General features: G+C 42.6%; 1 long non-coding RNA gene across 1 annotated transcript; it reads left to right on the plus strand.

Annotated features, from left to right (window-relative positions):
• The first annotated feature begins 9,659 nt into the window (after positions 1–9,659).
• Positions 9,660–18,819, plus strand: LOC311115510. The gene is made up of 3 exons (XR_014611276.1): positions 9,660–9,800; positions 9,913–9,966; positions 18,735–18,819. It is a non-coding gene; the product is annotated as an uncharacterized lncRNA (long non-coding RNA).
• The last annotated feature ends 6,637 nt before the right edge of the window (positions 18,820–25,456 follow it).

Consider the following 25,456-nt stretch of genomic DNA (forward strand, 5'->3'; position numbering starts at 1 on the left):
TATGGGTCCTAATCAGGATGGGTCAAGTAATGAGGAAGATATATTGGTTTAAATATATGCGTGTGAAGTGAAACCACATATGGCAAGGCTAAGAATAAGTAAATGCACATGCTTACATTCATTTTAAAATTAATCTTTGTATTATTTGGGACATTATTGGAATGTCCCATAGGGGGGATTATATAGGATTATTTTATGTATCATTATGGCACATGTAGGGAGATGCCAAAGGTAAAATATAATAAACATGTTTGATATTTTATAATTCAGATACATGCTTAAATAAGGAATATAGACATGTAGTATATGCTGTTTTTTAAATGAATGCATGTGTTCTTTCACAGAGGCTCTCAAACAGTGTGCATTACATTAGTTTTTTAAGAAGGGGCCTAAGCCACGCAGCCAATAGAATGATAGAATGAGAGGCTTCATATAGAAAAAAAAGCATTCATGACATTTTGGAGTGGACATTGTGTGACAGCTGGACGTTGAAAAAGAAGGGTGGGGCAGAACTAAAATAAGTTAGGAATGTATGCATGTTTTTTTCATTTGTGTGTATATAAGAGATCTCTAAGCCAGAGAGAGACAGTTGTTCCATGGAGCAAACTCGGCTTTTGTTATGCAATAAAGTCTAATTCTTGAATTCACAAGCTCCGGTGTCTTGAGAGATATTTTTGAGTTGATTATCTATTAGTCAAATATTTCTACCACAACACATATACAACACCCATAAAGAAACAGTAATAAAACAAAGACCAATCAAACAAACCAGGGATGGTAAGAGAAGGGAATGTTTGGGAACGGGGTCCAAGTAATGAAAATAAACAAAAGGTCCCTCCTCTTCTACACACCTAATCCTTCCTAACATACTCTAAGCCTTAACCAGCTCTCCTACCTGTTACCACAAATACAGGGGTGACACCCCCCCCCCCCCCCCCCCCCCCGGTTACCCTAGTGTATAAAACAGTGGATTATCTACGTGTGAATGTACACCCATGGACAGAACTACCTTTCCCTTCTCCAGGACCCAGGTAGGGTGGAACACAAACAAAGATAAATCAAAACAACCAATAACCAAATCCTCAGCCAAACAACCAAACAAAAAGTGCCCCCTCTCTCTCACACGACAAACAGTTTATATGCTCTAGTCAATCAGTCACTCAACCACAGCTGCCAGGACTCCGGACCGAAGCCACGCCCACCATCGTCAGCCGCAACTCGGCACACCTGAAATAACCAGAACACACCAACAGAACAACCACTCTGAACCACACACACACTACAAAGGAAGATTGGGAGAAAGAAAAACATGTCACACGTAACACCTGCAAGGAAACACATGCCGTCATCATTGCTTTGCATAAAAAGGGCTTCACAGGCAAGGATATTGCTGCTAGTAAGATTGCACCTAAATCAATCATTTATCAGATTATCAAGAACTTCAAGGACAGAGGTTCAATTGCTGTGAAGAAGGCGTAAGGGCGCACAAGAAAGTCCAGCAAGCGCCAGGACCGTCTCCTAAAGTTGATTCAGCTGCGGGATTGGGGCACCACCAGTGCAGAGCTTGCTCAGGAATGGCAGCAGGCGGGTGTGAGTGCATCTGCACGCACAGTGAGGCAAAGACTTGTGGAGGATGGCCTGGTGTCAAGAAGGGCAGCAAAGAAGCCACTTCTCTTCAGGAAAAACATCAGGGACAGACTGATATTCTGAAAAAGGTACAGGGATTGGACTGCTGAGGACTGGGGTAAAGTCATTTTCTCTGATGAATCCCCTTTCCGATTGTTTGGGGCATCCAGAAAACACCTTGTCCGGAGAAGACAAGGTGAGCTCTACCATCAGTCCTGTGTCTTGCCAACAGTAAAGCATCCTGAGACCATTAATGTGTGGGGTTGCTTCTCGGGCAAGGGAGTGGGCTCATTCACAATTTTGCCTAAGAACAGAGCCATGAATAAAAAATGGTACCAACACATCCTCCGAGAGCAACTTCTCCCAACCATCCAAGAACAGTTTGGTGACAAACAATGCCTTTTCCAGCATGATGGAGCACCTTGTCATAAGGCAAAAGTGATAACTAAGTGGCTCGGGGAACAAAACATCGACATTTTGGGTCCATGGCCAGGAAACTCCCCAGACCTTAATCCCGTTGAGAATTTGTGGTCGATCCTCAAGAGGCGGGTGGACAAACAAAACCCCACAAATTCTGACAAACTCCAAGCATTGATTATGCGAGAATGGGCTGCCATCAGTCAGGATGTGGCCCAGAAGTTAATTGACAGCATGCCAAGGCGGATTGCAGAGGTCTTGAAAAAGAAGGGTCAACACTGCAAATATTGACTCTTTGCATAAACTTAATGTAATTGTCAATAAAAGCCTTTGACACATATGGAATGCTTGTAATTATACTTCAGTATACCATAGTAACATCTGACAAAAATATCTCATAACACTGAAGCAGCGAACTTTGTGAAGACCAATACTTGTGTCATTCTCAAAACTTTTGACCACGACTGTACACTACATGACCAACAGTATGTGGACACCTGCTCGTTGAACCTCTCATTCCAAAATCATTGGCATTAATATGGATGTGGTCCCCCCTTTGCTGCTATAACAGCCTCCACTCTTCTGGGAAGGCTTTCCACTAGATGTTGGAACAATGCTGCGGGAACTTGCTTCCATTAAGCCACAAGAGCATTAGTGAGGTCGGGCACTGATGTTGGGCGATTAGGCCTCATTCCAATTCATCCCAAAGGTGTTCAATGGGTTTGAGGTCAGGGTTCTGTGCAGGCCAGTCAAGTTCTTCCACACCGATCTCGACAAACCATTTCTGTATGGACCTCGCTTTGTGCACAGGGGCATTGTCATGCTGAAACAGGAAAGGGCCTTCCCCAATCTGTTGCCACAAAGTTGGAAGCACAGAATCGTCTAGAATGTCATTGTATGCTGTAGCATTAAGATTTCACTTCACTGGAACTAAGGGGCCTAGCCCTAACCATGGAAAACAGCCCCAGACCATTATTCCTACTCTACCAAACTTTACAGTTTGCACTATGCATTTGGGCAGGTAGTGTTCTCCTGCCATCCGCCAAACCCAGATTTGTCTGACGGACTGCCAGATGGTGAAGTGTGATTCATTACTCCAGAGAACGCATTTCCACTGCTCCAGAGTCCAATGACGGCGAGCTTTACGCCACTCCGGCCGACGCTTGGCATTGCACATGGTGATCGTAGGCTTGTGTGCGGCTGCTTGGCCATGGAAACCCATTTCATGAAGCTCCCGACGAACAGCTCTTGTGCTGACGTTGCTTCCAGATGCAGTCTGGAACTCGGTAGTGAGTTTTGCAACCGAGGACAGACTATTTTTACGCACTACGCACTTCAGAAGAACTGACTTGTTGGAACGGTGGCATCCTATGACGGTGCCACGTTGAAAGTCACTGAGCTCTTCAGTAAACCTATTCTACTGTCAATGTTTGTCTATGGAGATTGCATGGCTGTGTGCTCGATTTTATACACCCCTACCACTAATTTGAAGGGGTGTCCACGTACTTTTGTATAGTGTACATTACCAGCAAAAATATTGTAATCAGATTACAGATGCTTTTGAAAGAAATGTATGATTACTTCTTGGATTACTTTTAAATTCAGAAAGGATATTTGCGAAGAAGAAAAAAAGACTGACACCTTTCTGTTTTCTCAATGACATTCAATTCAGCATTGAAAACGGCGCAAGTTTAAGTTTGTTGCACCTGAGTGAGTCTGATCACAAGTCAGGAAAGCCAGAAAAAATATCCATATTTCAACCTACAGTGCAGTCGGAAAGTATTCAGACCCCTTGACTTTTTCCACATTGTTACATAAGTATTCAGATCCTTACTCAGTACTTTGTTGAAGCACCTATGGCAGCGATTACAGCCTCAAATCTTCTTGGGTATGACGCTACAAGCTTGGCACCTGTATTTGGGGAGTTTGTCCCATTCTTCTCTGGAGATCCTCTCAAGCTCTGTCAGATTGGAAGGGGAGCATTGCTGCACAGCTATTTTCAGGTCTCTCCAGAGATGTTCGATAGGGTTCAAATCCGGGCTCTGGCTGGGCCACTCAAGGACATTCAGAGACTTGTCCTGAAGCCACTCCTGCGTTGTCTTGGCTGTGTGCTTAGAGTCGTTGTCCTGTTGGAAGGTGAACCTTCACCCCAGTCTGAGGTCCTGAGCACTCTGGAGCAGGTTTTCATCAAGGATCTCTTTGAACTTTGCTCTGTTCATCTTTCCCTCGATCCTGACTAGTCTCCCAGTCCCTGCCACTGAAAAACATCCCCACAGCATGATGCTGCCACCACCATGCTTCACCGTGGGGATGGTGCCAGATTTCCTCCAGACGTGATGCTTGACATTCAGGCCACATAGTTCAATCTTGGTTTCATCAGACCAGAGAATCTTGTTTCTCATGGTCTGTGAGTCCTTTAGGTGCCTTTTTGGCAAACTCCAAGCGGGCTGTCATGTGCCTTTTACTGAGGAGTGGCTTCTGTCTGGCCATAAAGGCCTGATTGGTGGAGTGCTGCAGAGATGGTTGTCATTCTGGAAGGTTCTCCCATCTCCACAGAGGAACTCTGGAGCTCTGTCAGAGTGGCCATCGGGTTCCTGGTTACCTCCCTGACCAAGGCCCTTCTCCCCCGATTGCTCAGTTTGGCCGGGCGGCCAGCCCCGAGAAGAGTCTTGGTTGTTACAAACTTCTTCCATTTAAGAATGATGGAGGGAACTGTGTTCTTGGGGACCTTCAATGCTGCAGACATTTTTTGGTACTGTTCCCCATATCTGTGCCTCGACACAATCCTGTCTCGGAGCTCTACGGACAATTCCTTCGACCTCATGGCTTGGTTTTTGCTCTGACATGCACTGTCAACTGTGGGACCTTATATAGACAGGTGTGTGCCTTTCCAAATCATGTCCAATCAATTGAATTGACCACAGGTGGATTCCTATCAAGTTGTAGAAACATCTCAAGGATGATCAATGGAAACAGGATGCACCTGAGCTAAATTTCAAGTCTTTTAGCAAAGGGTCTGAATGCTTATGGAAATAAGGTATCTGTTTTATATTTTGAATACATTTGAAAAAAAATCTAAAAACCTGTTTTCGCTTTGTCATTATGGGGTATTGTGTGTAGATTGATGAGGAAAATAATTAATTTAATCCATTTTAGAATAAGGCTGTAACGTAACAAAATGTGGAAAAAGCCTTGCCACCGTGATATATAGGCCTAAGGCCGAGACAATAAGAAGTCAGTGGCAAAATAAATTCAACCACATCTTTGTTTCATCACAAAACCAGAGAGCATCCTCTGTACGGTGAAGTCCACAAAGCATATTGCATGTAACAAACAGTTACATGACCTACAAGCAAGTTAATGTTTCCGACATTTTCGGACTACTAAACAATTATTGATTTAGAACCATGGAGAGTTACCGCAAGTCGCAAAGAAAACAGGAGCTGCGTCCACTATTCCAGTACCATTTCGACTTCAACATTTCAACATCATCAAATCACCTATGCTTAGTCTAATACAGTGACAAATCAAATATCCATGGTTCTGATTTCTCTCTCTCTGTGTGTGTGTGTGTGTGTGTGTGTGTGTGTGTGTGTGTGTGTGTGTGTGTGTGTGCGCGTGCACGTGCGCTCCTCGTCCCTCAGGGGGTCTCCTGCACTGGACTCAGACCTCCTCAGAGACCTCAGCCTCCCTGGCAGTGGAGATCAGCTCCTACGTTCTGCTGGCTTCCCTCAGTGCCTCCCCTCTGTCTACCACTGACCTGGGCTATGCCTCCCGCATCGTCAGGTGGCTGGTGAGGCAGCAGAACGCCTACGGAGGCTTCTCCTCCACACAGGTATACTTCCAAAACACCTCTGGTCCGAAATGGCACCCTGTGCTGTGCACTAGTAATGAGGCATTATTACCTTGACTTTTACCAGATCACAGGCATGTGTGTGCTTCTTGTCATGTCAAGCCTGATGAGTCTAACTTCCACTGAAATGGAGCCTAGAAATCATAATGGATGGAAATGGGAAATAGTCACTCTAGTAACTGATCAATGTAAAAATCGACCCTTTTTGTAAATGGGGTATTTTCTTTAATTTTACTGTATTCTGTTGGTGTGGGTGTTTAGGACACAGTGGTGGCCCTCCAGGCCCTAGCTCTCTATTCCACCAGGGTGTTCAGTAGAGAGGGCACCAGCACAGTGACAGTACAGTCTCCCAGTGGGGGACAGCACCTCTTTGATGTGAACCAAAACAACAAGCTGCTCTACCAGGAGAGGGCGATGCAGGACACAGAATGGAAGTACAGTGTGGAAGTGAAGGGCAGTGCTTGCACTTGTGCCTCAGTGCTGCTCAGTGAAAACACTCCTCACAATCCCATGGTGTAAAATACAGTTTTATATATTACTGTGAAGAAACATTTTAGAAGCTTTGTCTGGCTTCTAGTTTATGAAATGTAAAACAAACAAAAATAAAGCATATAAAATGTATATTTTTAGACAACATTGTTTCCCTGCCTTCTTCTTCCCTCTTTCCCAGGTGGCGCTCCACTACAACATCCCTACTCCTACTGACAGCACAACGCTCAGCATCAAGGTGAAGCCAGAGGTCGACTGCAACAGCAACTCTGAGACCCAGAGTCACACTGAAACTCCAGTCTCAGTAAGAATGAATGCACATTTGCATTCACAGAAGCATTCTTTGAATTAGTTTATCATTGACACTCCAAAGTCTTATTTTGGAGCATGTGTTACAGAATGGATTTGACTCAAATCACTTGGTTTCATTATACCTATGTATAGGTTATTTAACTTCTAATTTGTAGTTTGGCTTGGATCAGTAATAAAACATATATCGTCTTTCTATGGCTAAAATAATCAAAGTATCCATTCATTTGATTATTACAAGCACTTGTCAAAATCAAACTTTGATATCAGGCATCTCTTTGCTTTCACAGATATCATGGAAAGGAGCTGACCACCAATATGATTATAGTGGATTTGAAAATTCTGTCTGGGTTTCCCCCAGACCCAGACTCTTTGTGGAGGGTGAGTTTTTGTGATAACATACGTTTATAGTGTTACCTGTGACCTTTTTCCATGTAGTTCTTGCCTCTTTCATCTGTGAACCTTTCTGAAACTGAATGTTTTTGTCCATGCAATATGAATAATCAGTGAATGGCACTTCTAGTGGATCGTGTTTTCCTAAAGATGACCATGTGTTAATGTACTTGACATGGGTGAGACCAAACCATCCATCAGATTGAAACAGTGTACATAGTACTCGCAATGGAATTAATTTAAAATAATATATATATTTTGATGTACTTGAGGTGACATATCTCTACTCTGAAATTATTTGTGTAGAATGTGCTTGAGTCAGCAAAACTGAAATTACACTTCTGCTTGGAGGGTTTAAATAAGTGTAATCAAAATGTTTGTTTTTTCTCCCAACAGTGTCGTGGAAATACTTATAATAATAATAATAATAATAATAATATGCCTTCTCAAAGATATCTCTCAGACACTGGATCTTGTGAGTTCAGAATATACTTTATTACAAAGTAACAAGCCGAGCTGGTCCGCGGAGCAACTGCCAGTCCCAGACTTGAAGTGCTCTTTTTATACAGCTTCATCTTTTCATATCATATCGGAACCCCCTCTTTATCCAAACAGCCACTCTCCCTTGACCTTGAGCCACTATGGTTTCTTTGTCTAGCCTCTTACCTGTCTATGCCCATGTCTGCTTGGTTTCCCGTCCTCTTGCCTGACTCTATTGGTGGCGTGATAAAGACAGTTCCTTTAAAAATAATATACATACAGTGAGGGAAAAAAGTATTTGATCCCCTGCTGATTTTGTACGTTTGCCCACTGACAAAGACATGATCAGTCTATAATTTTAATGGTAGGTTTATTTGAACAGTGAGAGACAGAATAACAACAAAAAAATCCAGAAAAACGCATGTCAAAAATCTTATAAATTGATTTGCATTTTAATGAGGGAAATAAGTATTTGACCCCCTCTCAATCAGAAAGATTTCTGGCTCCCAGGTGTCTTTTATACAGGTAACGAGCTGAGATTAGGAGCACACTCTTAAAGGGAGTGCTCCTAATCTCAGTTTGTTACCTGTTTAAAAGACACCTGTCCACAGAAGCAATCAATCAATCAGATTCCAAACTCTCGACCATGGCCAAGACCAAAGAGCTCTCCAAGGATGTCAGGGACAAGAATGTAGACCTACACAAGGCTGGAATGGGCTACAAGACCATCGCCAAGCAGCTTGGTGAGAAGGTGACAACAGTTGGTGCGATTATTTGCAAATGGAAGAAACACAAAAGAACTGTCAATCTCCCTCAGCCTGGGGCTCCATGCAAGATCTCACCTCGTAGTGTTGCAATGATCATGAGAACGGTGAGGAATCAGCCCAGAAGTACACAGGAGGATCTTGTCAATGATCTCAAGGCAGCTGGGACCATAGTCACCAAGAAAACAATTGGTAACACACTACGCCGTGAAGGACGGAAATCCTGCACCGCCCGCAAGGTCCCCCTGCTCAAGAAAGCACATATACAGGCCCGTCTGAAGTTTGCCAATTAACATCTGAATGATTCAGAGGAGAACTGGGTGAAAGTGTTGTGGTCAGATGAGACCAAAATCGAGCTCTTTGCCATCAACTCAACTCGCCGTGTTTGGAGGAGGAGGAATGCTGCCTATGACCCCAAGAACTCCATCCCCACCGTCAAACATGGAGGTGGAAACATTATGCTTTGGGGGTGTTTTTCTGCTAAGGGGACAGGACAACTTCACCGCATCAAAGGGACGATGGACGGGGCCATGTATCGTCAAATCTTGGGTGAGAACCTCCTTCCCTCAGCCAGGGCATTGAAAATGGGTCGTGGATGGGTATTCCAGCATGACAATGACCCAAAACACACACGGCCAAGGCAACAAAGGAGTGGCTCAAGAAGAAGCACATTAAGGTCCTGGAGTGGCCTAGCCAGTCTCCAGACCTTAATCCCATAGAAAATATGTGGAGGAAGCTGAAGGTTCGAGTTGCCAAACGTCAGCCTCGAAACCTTAATGACATGGAGAAGATATGCAAAGAGGAGTGGGACAAAATTCCTCCTGAGATGTGTGCAAACCTGGTGGCCAACTACAAGAAACGTCTGACCTCTGTGATTGCCAACAAGGGTTTTGCTACTAAGTACTAAGTCATGTTTTGCAGAGGGGTCAAATACTTATTTCCCTCATTAAAATGCAAATCAATTTATAACATTTTTGACATGCATTTTTCTGGATTTTTTTGTTGTTATTCTGTCTCTCACTGTTCAAATAAACCAACCATTAAAATTATAGACTGGTCATGTCTTTGTCAGTGGGCAAACGTACAAAATCAGCAGGGGATCAAATACTTTTTTCCCTCACTGTACACACCTGATGATAATTATATAGTACACTGATTACTGCAGTCACAATGTGGTTGTCCAGTCATGCATCTGGATTACAAAATATGTTTCATAATATGTTTCATACATCATATGTTTCAAAATATGTTTAATACATCATAGACAGGTGTAGTCACTAATCCTCTTTTAAACCCATAATGATTCTGCTTATTGTTAAATTATTTTATAATATATGTAATGGAAAAATTCCTATAATAGTTACCATCACTATTCCAACCTTTCAACCACACCCAGGACATCATACAGGAGCTCCCAGTACAGAATCTAAAGCCTGCGGTGGTCAAGATCTACGACTACTACCAGCCAGGTAAGTTTATATCTAACCTTCCCCAAGATGTATTTTTCCCTCTTCTTTTTAGTAACATTTAGTTAACTTGTGTTCATTTACTGAGACTTGCCTGTCTTATGGTTTTATTCAGGTGACCAGTCAGGGACAACATATGTCTTCCCTTGCAAGTAGGGGTTACTAGCTGGTGAGCTATTTTAAATATGGAATTGTTGGTCATTTTTTATAGCTGACCCATATACTATATACATTTATAAACTGGGTGGTTCGAGCCCTGAATGCTGATTGGCTGAAAGCTGTGATATATCAGACCGTATACCATGGGTATGACAAAACATTTATTTGTACTGCTCTAATTACGTTGGTAATCTGTTTATAATAGCAATAAGGCACCTCAGGGGTTTGTGATATATGGCCAATATAGGGCTATGTCTTATTTATTTTTTATTTTATTTTAACTAGGCAAGTCAGTTAAGAACAAATTCTTATTTACAATGACGGCCTACCAAAAGGCAAAAGGCCTCCTGCGGGGACGGGGGCTGGGATAAAAAAAATATATATAGTGGGGGGGGAAAGTATTTAGTCAGCCACCAATTGTGCATGTTCTCCCACTTAAAAAGATGAGAGAGGCCTGTAATTTTCATCATAGGTACACGTCAACTATGACAGACAAAATGAGGAAAAAAAATCCAGAAAATCACATTGTAGGATTTTTAATGAATTTATTTGCAAATTATGGTGGAAAATAAGTATTTGGTCAATAACATATTTTTAAGTGGGAGAACTTGCACAATTGGTGGCTGACTAAATACTTTTTTTCCCCACTGTATATACAGTTGAAGTCGGAAATGTACATAGACCTTAGCCAAATACAGAATCCCTGTAATCAAATCTGTCTGCTGATTGAATTACCTCGCTAGATGCATGTTGGACTTTGTGTCATGTTTTTCTTTTTTCTCCACTTGTTAAATTCATATAAAGACATTATTTCATATAAAGATACAGTTGAAGTCAGAAGTTTACATACACCTTAGCCAAATACATTTAAACTCAGTTTTTCACAATTCCTGACATTTAATCCTAGTAAAAATTCCCTGTCTTCGGTCAGTTAGGATCACCACTTTATTTTAAGAATGTGAAATGTCAGAATAATAGTAGAGAGAATTATTTATTTCAGCTTTAATTTCTTTCATCACATTCCCAGTGGGTCAGAAGTTTACATACACCCAATTAGTATTTGGTAGCATTGCTTTAAATTGTTTAACTTGGGTCAAATGTTTCGGGTAGCCTTCCACAAGCTTCCCACAATAAGTTGGGTGAATTTTGGCCCATTCCTCCTGACAGAGCTGGTGTAACTGAGTCAGGTTTGTAGGCCTCCTTGCTCGCACACGCCTTTTCAGTTCTGCCCACACATTTTCTACAGGATTGAGGTCAGGGCTTTGTGATGGCCACTCCAATACCTTGACTTTGTTGTCCTTAAGCCATTTTGCCACAACTTTGGAAGTATGTTTGGGGTCATTGTCCATTTGGAAGACCCATTTGCGTCCAAGCTTTAACTTCCTGACTGATGTCTTGAGATGTTGCTTCAATATATCCACATAGTTTTCCTTCCTCATGATGCCATCTATTTTGTGAAGTGCACCAGTCCCTCCTGCAGCAAAGCACCCCCACAGCATGATGCTGCCACCTCTGTGCTTCACGGTTGGGATGATGTTCTTCGGCTTGCAAGCACCCCCTTTTTCCTCCAAACATAACTATGGTCATTTTGGCCGAACAGTTCTATTTTAGTTTCACCAGACCAGAGGACATTTCTCCAAAAAGTACAATCTTTGTCCCCATGTGCAGTTGCAAACCGTAGTCTGGCTTTTTTATGGCGGTTTTGGAGCAGTAGCTTCTTCCTTGCTGAGTGGCCTTTCAGATTATGTCGATATACAGTGGGGAAAAAAGTATTTAGTCAGCCACCAATTGTGCAAGTTTTCCCACTTAAAAAGATGAGAGAGGCCTGTAATTTTCATCATAGGTACACGTCAACTATGACAGACAAAATGAGGAAAAAAAATCCAGAAAATCACATTGTAGGATTTTTAATGAATTTATTTGCAAATTATGGTGGAAAATAAGTATTTGGTCAATAACAAAAGTTTCTCAATACTTTGATATATACCCTTTGTTGGCAATGACACAGGTCAAACGTTTTCTGTAAGTCTTCACAAGGTTTTCACACACTGTTGCTGGTATTTTGGCCCATTCCTCCATGCAGATCTCCTCTAGAGCAGTGATGTTTTGGGGCTGTCGCTGGGCAACACAGGCTTTCAACTCCCTCCAAAGATTTTCTATGGGGTTGAGATCTGGAGACTGGCTAGGCCACTCCAGGACCTTGAAATGCTTCTTACGAAGCCACTCCTTCGTTGCCCGGGCGGTGTGTTTGGGATCATTGTCATGCTGAAAGACCCAGCCACGTTTCATCTTCAATGCCCTTGCTGATGGAAGGAGGTTTTCACTCAAAATCTCATGATACATGGCCCCATTCATTCTTTCCTTTACACGGATCAGTCGTCCTGGTCCCTTTGCAGAAAAACAGCCCCAAAGCATGATGTTTCCACCCCCATGCTTCACAGTAGGTATGGTGTTCTTTGGATGCAACTCAGCATTCTTTGTCCTCCAAACACGACGAGTTGAGTTTTTACCAAAAAGTTATATTTTGGTTTCATCTGACCATATGACATTCTCCCAATCCTCTTCTGGATCATCCAAATGCACTCTAGCAAACTTCAGACGGGCCTGGACATGTACTGGCTTAAGCAGGGGGACACATCTGGCACTGCAGGATTTGAGTCCCTGGCGGCGTAGTGTGTTACTGATGGTAGGCTTTGTTACTTTGGTCCCAGCTCTCTGCAGGTCATTCACTAGGTCCCCCCGTGTGGTTCTGGGATTTTTGCTCACCATTCTTGTGATCATTTTGACCCCACGGGGTGAGATCTTGCGTGGAGCCCCAGATCGAGGAAGATTATCAGTGGTCTTGTATGTCTTCCATTTCCTAATAATTGCTCCCACAGTTGATTTCTTCAAACCAAGCTGCTTACCTATTGCAGATTCAGTCTTCCCAGCCTGGTGCAGGTCTACAATTTTGTTTCTGGTGTCCTTTGACAGCTCTTTGGTCTTGGCCATAGTGGAGTTTGGAGTGTGACTGTTTGAGGTTGTGGACAGGTGTCTTTTATACTGAAAACAAGTTCAAACAGGTGCCATTAATACAGGTAACGAGTGGAGGACAGAGGAGCCTCTTAAAGAACAAGTTACAGGTCTGTGAGAGCCAGAAATCTTGCTTGTTTGTAGGTGACCAAATACTTATTTTCCACCATAATTTGCAAATAAATTCATAAAAATCCTACAATGTGATTTTCTGGATTTTCTTTTCTCAATTTGTCTGTCATAGTTGACGTGTACCTATGATGAAAATTACAGGCCTCTCTCATCTTTTTAAGTGGGAGAACTTGTACAATTGGTGGCTGACTATATACTTTTTTTCCCCACTGTAGGTCTTGTTTTACTGTGGATATAGATACTTTTGTACCTGTTTCCTCCAGCATCTTCACAATTTTTTTATTTTTTATTTCACCTTTATTTAACCAGGTAAACCAGTTGAGAACAAGTTCTCATTTACAACTGCGACCTGGCCAAGATAAAGCAAAGCACAGAGTTACATATGGGGTAAAACAAAACAAAGTCAAAAATACAACAGAAATACATATAATATACAGTGTGTGCAAATTTAGCAAGTTATGGAGGTAAGGCAATAAAATAGGCTATAGTGCAAAATAATTACAATTAGTATTAACACTGGAATGATAGATGTGCAAGAGATGATGTGCAAATAGAGATACTGGGGTAAAAATGAGCAAAATAAATAACAATATAGGGATGAGGTAGTTGGGCGGGCTAATTTCAGATGGGCTGTGTACAGGTGCAGTGATCGGTAAGGTGCTCTGACAACTGATGCTTAAAGTTAGTGAGGGAGATAAGTGTCTCCAGCTTCAGAGATTTTTGCAATTTGTTCCAGTCATTGGCAGCAGAGAACTGGAAGGAATGGCGGCCAAAGGAGGTGTTGGCTTTGGGGATGACCAGTGAGATATACCCACTGGAGCGCAGACTACGGGTGGGTGTTGCTATGGTGACCAATGAGCTAAGATAAGGCAGGGATTTGCCTAGCAGTGATTTATAGATGGCCTGGAGCCAGTGGGTTTGGCGACGAATATGTAGTGAGGACCAGCCAACAAGAGCGTACAGGTCACAGTGGTGGGTATTATATGGGGCTTTGGAGACAAAACGGATGGCACTGTGATAGACTACATCCAATTTGCTGAGTAGAGTGTTGGAGGCTATTTTGTAAATGACATCGCCGAAGTCAAGGATCGGTAGGATAGTCAGTTTTACGAGGGCATGTTTGGCAGCATGAGTGAAGGAGGCTTTGTTGCGAAATAGGAAACCGATTCTAGATTTAACTTTGGATTGGAGATTCTTAATGTGAGTCTGGAAGGAGAGTTTACAGTCTAACCAGACACCTAGATATTTGTAGTTGTCCACATACTCTAGGTCAGACCCGTCGAGAGTAGTGATTCTAGTCGGGTGGGCGGGTGCAAGCAGGGTTCGGTTGAAGAGCATGCATTTAGTTTTACTAGTGTTTAAGAGCAGTTGGAGGCTACTGAAGGAGTGTTGTATGGAATTGAAGCTCGTTTGGAGGTTTGTTAACACAGTGTCCAATGAAGGGCCAGATGTATACAAAATGGTGTCGTCTGCGTAGAGGTGGATCTGAGAGTCACCAGCAGCAAGAGCGACGTCATTGATATACACAGAGAAAAGAGTCGGCCCAAGAATTGAACCCTGTGGCACCCCCATAGAGACTGCCATAGGTCCAGACAACAGGCCCTCCGATTTGACACATTGAACTCTATCTGAGAAGTAGTTGGTGAACCAGGCGAGGCAGTCATTTGAGAAACCAAGGCTATTTAGTCTGCCAATAAGAATGCGGTGGTTGACAGAGTCGAAAGCCTTGGCCAGGTCAATGAAAACGGCTGCACAGTACTGTCTATTATCGATCGCGGTTATAATATCGTTTAGGACCTTGAGCGTGGCTGAAGTGCACCCATGACCAGCTCGGAAACCGGATTGCATAGCGGAGAAGGTACGGTGGGATTCGAAATGGTCGGTGATCTGTTTGTTGACTTGGCTTTCAAAAACTTTTGAAAGGCAGGGCAGGATGGATATGGGTCTGTAACAGTTTGGATCTAGAGTGTCACCCCCTTTGAAGAGGGGGATGACCGCGGCAGCTTTCCAATCTCTGGGGATCTCAGACGTTACGAAAGAGAGGTTGAACAGGCTAGTAATAGGGGTTGCGACAATTTCGGCGGCTAGTTTTAGAAAGAAAGGGTCCAGATTGTCTAGCCCAGATGATTTGTAGGGGTCCAGATTTTGCAGCTCTTTTAGAACATCAGCTGTCTGGATTTGTGTGAAGGAGAAGCGGGGGGGGCATGGGCAAGTTGCAGCGGAGGGTGCAGAGCTGGTGGCCGGGGTAGTGGTAGCCAGGTGGAAAGCATGGCCAGCCGTAGCAAAATGCTTGTTGAAATTCTCGATTATTGTAGATTTATCGGTGGTGATAGTGTTTCCTAGCCTCAGTGCAGTGGGCAGCTGGGAGGAAGTGATCTTATTTTTTGCAACAAGGTCCTTTGCTGATTGATTTGCACTTTTCGCACCAAAGTACGTTCATCTCTAGGAGACAGAACGCGTCTCCTTCCTGAGCGGTATGACGGCTGCGTGGTCCCATGGTGTTTATACTTGCGTACTATTGTTTGTACAGATGAACGTGGTACCTTCAGGCGTTTGGAAATTGCTCCCAAGGATGAACCAGACTTGTGGAGGTCTACAATGTTTTTTCTGAGGTCTTGGCTGATTTCTTTTGATTTTCCCATGATGTCAAGCAAAGAGGCACTGAGTTTGAAGGTAGGCCTTGAAATACATCCACAGGTACACCTCCAATTGACTCAAATGATGTCAATTAGCCTATCAGTAGCTTCTAAAGTCATGACATAATTTTCTGGAATTTTCCAAGCTGTTTAAAGGCATAGTCAACGTAGTGTATGTAAACTTCTGACCCACTGGAATTGTGATACAGTGAATTATAAGTGAAATAATCTGTCTGTAAACAATTGTTGGAAAAATTACTTGTGTCATGCACAAAGTAGATGTCCTAACCGACTTGCCCAAACTATAGTTTGTTAACAAGACATTTGTGGAGTGGTTGAAAAACGAATTTTAATGACTCCAACCTAAGTGTATGTAAACTTCCGACTTCAACTGTATATATATATAAATATAGGACCAAATACATATCACAACAAGAGAGACAGCACAACACTACATAAAGAGAGACCTAAGACAACAACATAGCGTGGCAGCAACACACGACAACACAGCAAGGTAGCAACCCAACATGAAAACAACATGGTAGCAACACAACATGGCAGCAGCACAACATGGTAACAGCACAATACATGGTACAAACATTATTGGGCACAGAGAACAGCACAAAGGGCAAGAAGGTAGAGACAACACTGTCCAGTTTGAGTGTTTTTTTGCAGCTCGTTCCAGTCTCTAGCTGCAGCAAACTGGAAAGAGGAGCGACCCAGGGATGTGTGTGCTTTGGGGACCTTTAACAGAATGTGACTGGCAGAACGGGTGTTGTATGTGGAGGAGGTATCTCAGTTAGGGGGGAGTGAGGCCTAAGAGGGTTTTGTAAATACGCATCAACCAGTGGGTCTTGCGACGGGTATACAGAGATGACATTTACATTTACATGTAAGTCATTTAGCAGATGCTCTTATCCATAGCGACTTAAAAATTGGTGCATTCAACTTAGGATAGCCAGTGGGACAACCACCACTGGGGGAGGGGGGGTGTAGAAGGATTACTGTTATACTATTCCAGGTATTCCTTAAAGAGGTAGGGTTTCAAGTGTCTCCGGAAGGTGGTCAGTGACTCCGCTGTCCTGGCGTCGTGGGGGAGCTTGTTCCACCATTGGGATGCCAGAGCAGCGAATAGCTTTGACTGGGCTGAGCGGGAACTGTGCTTCCGTAGAGGTAGGGGGGCTAGCAGGCCAGAGGTGGATGAACGTAGTGCCCTCGTTTGGGTGTAGGGTCTGATCAGAGTCTGAAGGTAAGGAGGTGCCGTTCCCCTCACAGCTCCGTAGGCAAGCTGTTTACAGAGGAGTATAGAGTGCAGTGATGTGTCCTATAAGGAGCATTGGTGGCAAATCTGATGGCCGAATAGTAAAGAACATCTAGCCGCTCGAGAGCACCCTTACCTGCCGATCTATAAATTACGTCTCCGTAATCTAGCATGGGTAGGATGGTCATCTGAATCAGGGTTAGTTTGGCAGCTGGGGTGAAGGAGGAGCGATTACAATAGAGGAAACCATGTCTAGATTTAACCTTAGCCTGCAGCTTTGATATGTGCTGAGAGAAGGACAGTGTACCGTCTAGCCATACTCCCAAGTTCTTGTATGAGGTGACTACCTCAAGTTCTAAACCCTCAGAGGTAGTAATCACACCAGTGGGGAGAGGGGCATTCTTCTTACCAAACCACATGACCTTTGTTTTGGAGGTGTTCAGAACAAGGTTAAGGGCAGAGAAAGCTTGTTGGACACTAAGAAAGCTTTGTTGTAGAGCGTTTAGCACAAAATCCAGGGAGGGGCCAGCTGAGTATAAGACTGTATCATCTGCATATAAATGGATGAGAGCGCTTCCTACTGCCTGAGCTATATTGTTGATGTAAATTGAGAAGAGCGTGGGCCCTAGGATCGAGCCTTGGGGTACTCCCTTGGTGACAGGCAGTGGCTGAGATAGCAGATGTTCTGACTTTATACACTGCACTCATTGAGAGAGGTAGTTAGCAAACCAGGCCAAAGACCCCTCAGAGACACCAATACTCCTTAGCCGGCCAACAAGGATGAAATGGTCTACCGTATCAAAAGCTTTGGCCAAGTCAATAAAAATAGCAGCACAACATTGCTTATAATCAAGGGCAATGGTGACATCATTTAGGACCTTTAAGGTTGCAGTGACACATCCATAACCTGAGCGGAAACCAGATTGCATACCAGAGAGAATACTATAGACATCAAGAAAGCCAGTCAGCTGAATATTGACAAGTTTTTCCAACACTTTTGATAAACAGGGCAAAATAGAAATTGGCCTATAACAGTTAGGATCAGCTTGATCTCCCCCTTTAAATAAAGGACGCACCGTGGCTGCCTTCCAAGCAATGGGAACCTCCCGAGAGAGGAGAGACAGGTTAGAAAGGTCAGAGACAGGCTTGGCGATGATAGGGGCTGCAACCTTAAAGAAGAAAGGGTCTAAACCATCTGACCCAGATGGTTTTTTGGTGTCAAGTTTAAGGATCTCCTTTAGCACCTCAGACTCTGTAGCACCTCGGACTCTGTGACCGCCTGCAGGGAGAAACTTTGTAGTGGGGCAGGGGGAAAAGAGGGAGGAGCATCGGGGCTAGTCGCATTAGAAGGGGTGGGAGATGAGGACATTTTGGACGGGCAAGGAGGCATGGCTGAGTCAAATAGGAATCCTGACTTAATGAAGTGGTGATTAAAGAGCTCAGCCATGTGCTCTTTGTCAGTAACAACCACATCATCAACATTAAGGGACATGGATAGCTGTGAAAAGGAGGGTTTATTCTCCAGTGTCCTAGAAGAACAGCCCTTAGCCGTGGTATATTGGCCATATACCACACCCCCCCGGGCCTTATTGCTTAAGTATACTATACGTGTACTATACATTATTTTATATAACTGAGTCAATATTCCTTCATTCCTTTTACCTAAATGCTGGTCAGTTTGTTAAAGCATTCATTCCTTACATGTATCTATCTATCATTGTATTTCCCCCTCTGCAGATGTAAGAAGACAGTTACATTCACAGAGATCACACCTGCAACCCCTGAGACATCTTTCAAGCTCTAAAGTAAACTATTTAACTGGAATTAAAGTTTTTCATTAGAACTCTATTCTTGAGCATTTTTTCCAGATCATTTTGCGTGTAGGTTTTGATGTCACACTATGGCAAGAAATTAGTTCCAAGGTGTAGGCTCAGGAGACAAGGGGAATATTGAAAGGCTTTATGTAAGACAGTAAGTCTCTTCCTGGGGAACTAGTACCCATGGATGTAAATGGCCTATCCAACAGGGGGTAATTGGGAAGACTCATGGGCAGAGCAATATGTGATTGGGGGTACAGTAAACAAAAAAGGTTGAGAACCACTGTTCTAGACCACATCAAAGGGCAAAATAACTATACCTTCTGGAACAAATGATTGTATTTGTTAAGTTCCAGAGAGCGTAATCGGTGTTGCCAAATATACAAAGGTGTGTGGGCCAATGTTCTTTCTCAATTTTGCAGGTTCTCAGCTTTTTTCTTCCTCCATCTGTAATCATCATGGCCCCCTGTAGTAATAATCAAGGTGTGGTTCTCTTATATCTCATCAGGGAATGGGATCCAGGAAATCCACTCACTCTAAATCCCATCAACAAACATCTTACAAGGGGATGCGTCCTGTCCTGATCATACCCATAATGAGTCCTGGCTATAATACCCATTATGAATATCTCCTAATAATTTATTGAGCTAATGGTGTGGACAAGGCATGGAAAGATGTAGTCAAAAACATCTCACAAATCCATTTAGAGAAAGAGTAACAGAACAATCGAGATAACACAAACAGATACTATAGAGCCCTGTTGTTGACAACACAGCTCACTAAATATATTAACAAATATATCAAAACATATACTGAGAATTATGAACATATGAGTATGCTGTGAAAAACAGTACTTTTGAAGAGTAGCAAGACTCCTCATGACTTAACAATGGGAAATTAAAAACATCCTTGTTATGGGTTAACAAGTGTACATGCTGATCTGATATCAAGAAAGAGTATTCAATCACACTCCACTTTAGATGTCAATACAATACATCCTGTTTTTTGCTCAGAGAAGATGCAACACAAGCCCACTTGATTGGACAGTAGCTCTTTAAACCCCCTCCCCCCTCCCAACTCCTCTTATTTTTCCTTCTGCTCTCTTCATTTGTGCCCTGCCCAGCCTACAACAGTGATTCTCACATTTCTGGGCTCTTATATTGCCATATACTGTATGTATTGCATTGCTGAAGCTAGAACCACGTGAACATTGAAGACAGCCCTGAAATACAGTCAACAGCGACAACGGTAAGATAATACATTTCCCACTTGAAATATTGCATGGAAATAAACCTGTTGAATGGTGGAACAATCTGGGAAATACTCCAGCCAAATTCTAGACAATACAAAATGTTCAAACTTGTACTCTTTGGCTTCATAATACTATGGAAAACATGCTTTTCAGAGATACTGTACAAGTAAATACAACTCATGGATATCTATATCCATTTTTAAATCCTCAAATGGGCAAAGACATGGAGATATTTACTGCTAACAAGCTTCCCAGCTCCGGTCATTTTTTAACAACATAATTTACAGTTTCTAGTGCCTCTTGACTTCCTGTCTATTTAATCCCAATTAGATAAACAATGGCAGGAATTCTTGGACGATTTGAAGATCAATGGAAACAAATATCACACCCAATTCAGTGGTTACTGTTTTTACGGGTAGAAGGAAATCAACTGTATTCTAACCCAAAGTATTTTTTTGGAACAATGTTGTCGATTTTCAAAAGAGTCCACAAGACAAGGAACTCTGTTAACTCTTGCAAAACAATAAATGTGTTTTCAAAATGAAGTTGCCTTCTCAAAACACAAATACATTAATCAAAACGATATTATACCGTCAACATTGCTAATACATTCATCAAAAGAACACGACTGCCTGCAAAAAGATTAAGGCAACCATACTTATCTCGAAGCAGACAAAACAGAAAGTTAGTCTGTCTTTAAAGATCCCAGTAGATCAATACCTTTTCCTGGCAGTCACTAAATCATGATGATCAAAATTGGAACTAAAACTATCCAAAAGTGCAGAATTATGGGCAGTTACTCTCCTTTTATGCATATTTCACCAAACAATTTCAAACACATCAAATCAAATATTATTCCTGATAAAGAAAATATATTAAAAAAATAAGCACATTGTGTGAAGGATTCATTCATCGGTATCATCACAATACAATTCCAAACCTGGTATGTTCATAGTTTTGTAGACTTTCCATTTGGGCACAAAAACACAATCCATAATAGAAATAGGAAAGGTGAATCACAGTAGGTTGGTGGCACCTTAATTGGGGAGGACGATCTTGTGGTAATGGCTGGAGCAGTATAAGTTGAATGGTATCAAATATGTCAAACACATGGTTTGATGCCGTTCCATTCGCTCCGTTCGTACCATTAATATGCACCGTCCTCCCTTCAGCAGCCTCCACTGAGGTGAATACAATGGAGAAATGTATATGGCTCAATCTACACCAAAATAATGGAAGGTCACAATGTTGGAGAGGATAGAGATCCAAAAATGATTTCTATGCGATTGAGAAAAACTGTAAGACTAGGACAGCTGCAGTCAATGTTGGATACAGTAATGCAGTGTTGACCCAACCACCCTGTAGGCTCATGGGGGGTACTCATTCACCTGTGGACTACCCGTCTGGACTACTGCAACTCGCTGTTGGCTGGGTTTCCCGCTTGTGCCATCAAACCCCTGCAACTTATCCATAACACTGCAGCCTGCCTGCTTTACAACCTTCCCAAGTTCTCTCATGTCACCCCGCTCCTCTGCACACTCCACTGGCTTCCAGTCAAAGCTCGCATCCACTACAAGACCATGGTGCTTACCTACAAAACAGCAAGAGGAACTGCCCCTCCCTACCTTCAGGCTATGCTCAAACCCTACACACCAACCCGAGCACTCCATTCTGCCACCTCATGTCTCTTGGCCCTCCCACCCCTACGGGAGGGCAGCTCCCGCTCAGCCCAGTCCAAGCTCTTCTCTGTCCTGGCACCCCAATGGTGGAACCAGCCAAACTCTTCTCTGTCCTGGCACCCCGATGGTGGAACCAGCTTCCCCCTGAAGCTAGGACAGCAGAGTCCCTGCCCATCTTTCGAAAACATCTGAAACCCTACCTCTTCAAACAGTATCTTAAATAATCCTCCTCAGCTTGACCCCCTCCCCCTTCTAGCTCTGATTCTACTGATAGCTACTTTATTGAGGAAAAGTGTACTTTCTATGCCTGTGATATGTGGTTGTCCCACCTAGCTATCTTAAGATGAATGCACTGTAAGTCGCTCTGGATAAGAGCGTCTGCTAAATGACTACAATGTAAATGTTAATAGATAGATATTCAGCATTATAGTCAGGATTATGGGGATAGCTTCAACTTGCCTTCAAACTTGTGATGGGTGGAAATGTTGCCCCATGCTTAGACCTATCCAATGGTTTCAGAGTTGAGATCTACAGGGAGTTCCTAGAGGTAAGGGTCAAGTTGGAATTCAAAACCAGTGTGTTTTATATTCCACAGAGCGACACTGGGGCATCGGGAACATGTTCGTCTTTTCCACAAAACTTCTCTTCCTGGTTCTGGGTGGGTAAGCTAGGAAGCTCTAGACCAGTGCTGCACGCACAACAAGCTCATAAATCAGGAGAATCCCTGTAATCAAATCTGTCTGCTGATTGAATTACCTCGCTAGATGCATGTTGGACTTTGTGTCATGTTTTTCTTTTTTCTCCACTTGTTAAATTCATATAAAGACATTATTTCATATAAAGATACAGTTGAAGTCGGAAGTTTACATACACCTTAGCCAAATACATTTAAACTCAGTTTTTCACAATTCCTGACATTTAATCCTAGTAAATATTCCCTGTCTTAGGTCAGTTAGGATCACCACTTTATTTTAAGAATGGGAAATGTCAGAATAATAGTAGAGAGAATGATTTATTTCAGCTCTAATTTCTTTCAACACATTCCCAGTGGGTCAGAAGTTTACATACACCCAATTAGTATTTGGTAGCATTACCTTTATATTGTTTAACTTGGGTCAAACGTTTTGGGTAGCCTTCCACAAGCTTCCCACAATAAGTTGGGTGAATTTTGGCCCATTCCTCCTGACAGAGCTGGTGTAACTGAGTCAGGTTTGTAGGCCTCCTTGCTTGCACACACTTTTTCAGTTCTGCCCACACATTTTCTATAGGATTGAGGTCAGGACTTTGTGATGGCCACTCCAATACCTTGACTTTGTTGTCCTTAAGCCATTTTGCCACAACTTTGGAAGGATGCTTGGGGTCATTTTCCATTTGGAAGACCCATTTGCGACCAAGCTTTAACTTCCTGACTGATTGCTTCAATATATCCACATAATTTTCCTTCCTCATGATGCCATCTATTTTGTGAAGTGCACCAGTCTCTCCTGCAGCAAAGCACCCCCACAGCATGATGCTGCCACTCCTGTGCTTCACGGTTGGGATGGTGTTCTTCGGCTTGCAAGCACCCCCTTCCTCCAAACATAACTATGGTCATATTGTCCAAACAGTTCTATTTTTGTTTCATCAGACCAGAGGACATTTCTCTAAAAAGTACGATCTTTGTCCACATGTGCAGTTGCAAACCGTAGTCTGGCTTTTTTATGCCGGTTTTGGAGCAGTGGCTTCTTCCTTGCTGAGTGGCCTTTCAGGTTATGTCGATATTGGCCTTGTTCTACTTTGGATATAGATACTTTTGTACCTGTTTCCTCCAGCATCTTCACAAGGTCCTTTGCTGTTGTTCTGGGATTGATTTGCACCAAAGTACGTTCATCTCTAGGAGACAGAACGCGTCTCCTTCCTGAGCGGTAAGACGGCTGCGTGGTCCCATGGTTTTTATACTTGCATACTATTGTTTGTACAGATGAATGTGGTACCTTCAGGCATTTGGAAATTGCTCCCAAGGATGAACCAGACTTGTGGAGGTCTACAATGTTTTTTTCTGAGGTCTTGGCTGATTTCTTTTGATTTTCCCATGATGTCAAGCAAAGAGGCACTGAGTTTGAAGGTAGGCCTTGAAATCCATCCACAGGTACACCTCCAATTGACTCAAATGATGTCAATTAGCTTATCAGAAGCTTCTAAAGCCATGACATAATTTTCTGGAATTTTCCAAGCTGTTTAAAGGCACAGTCAACTTAGTGTATGTAAACTTCTGACCCACTGGAATTGTGATACAGTGAATTATAAGTGAAATAATCTGTCTGTAAACAATTGTTGAAAAAGTTACTTGTGTCATGCACAAAGTAGATGTCCTAACCGACTTGTCCAAACTATTGTTTGTTAACAAGAAATTTGTGGAGTGGTTGAAAAACGAGTTTTAATGACTCCAACCTAAGTGTATGTACACTTCCGAATTCAACTGTATGTATCTCAACATTAATCTACTTTTGAGGTCTAAAACCATCTGACAAACTTTCATTTATGAGTGAAATGTCCCTTTAACCTTTTACTGTATCAATACATGGAGTTGTTGTAAAAACCAAATGAAGCAATATTGTAAGTCTTTGTATGTCTTGTACTTTCAGTCACCTGTTCAGCAGAAAAGAAAGGCAATTTTGGAAAACTTACTGCCTGTATCACTGAAGACAACAGCCTCATGTTGAAATGCAGGTACCCACAATGTACTGGGTCACCGTCCTTTAATTGTAACTTCCTCACCACAGAGGACGGGGTCCTGTTGGGGAGCTCTTACAACAACTTTCAGACGAGAAATGACTCAACCTTTGACATTACAGCAAAAGGTTGGTGTCGGCTTATTCTCATTGGCCATGCCCTAACTAATTTCAATGAGACAAAGAGTTATAACTGTACTTTGATACGGAAAGGTATGGAAGAGAGGAAGAACATCACTATAAACTACAGGAACCCCCACAACAAACGTGAGTATCAATCAAAATAATAGATAAATACAGTTGAAACTACTTATAGACCTACAGGTAACTGCAAAAATAATAGAAACACTTGAGTAAATGAGGGATACAAAGTATATTGAAAGCAGGTGCTTCCAAACAGGTGTGGTTCCTGAGTTAATTAAGCAAAGATCATCCCATCATGCTTAGGGTCATGTAAAAAATGCTGCTCAGGACATTATTTTGGCTACCATGGCTATGCCCCATAGGATAACAATGCCTCCATCCACAGGGTACGCGTGGTCAATGAATGGTTTGATGAGCATGAAAACGATGTAAACCATATGCCATGGCCATCTCAGTCACCAGATCTCAACCCAATTGAACACCTTTGGGAGATTCTGGAGTACCACTTGAGACTGTATTTTCCACCACCACCAACAAAACACCAAATGATGGAATATCTCATGGAAGAATGGTGTCGCATCCCTCCAATAGAGTTCCAGACACTTATAGAATCTATGCCAAGGTGCATTGAAGCTGTTCTGGCTCGTGGTGGCCGAACGCCCTTAAGACACTTTATGTTGGTGTTTCCTTTATTTTGGCAGTTACCTGTATATCCCCTTTGAAGCAATGACAGCTACATTCTGGCATTGTATAATAAGACAAAAATATACACTACCGGTCAAAGGTTTTAGAACACCTACTCATTCAAGGGTTTTTCTTTATTTTTACTATTTTCTACATTGTATAAAATAGTGAA

The sequence above is a fragment of the Coregonus lavaretus genome (assembly GCF_964263955.1).
Source record: "Coregonus lavaretus genome assembly, contig: HAP1_SCAFFOLD_7589, whole genome shotgun sequence".
NCBI lineage: Eukaryota > Metazoa > Chordata > Actinopteri > Salmoniformes > Salmonidae > Coregonus > Coregonus lavaretus.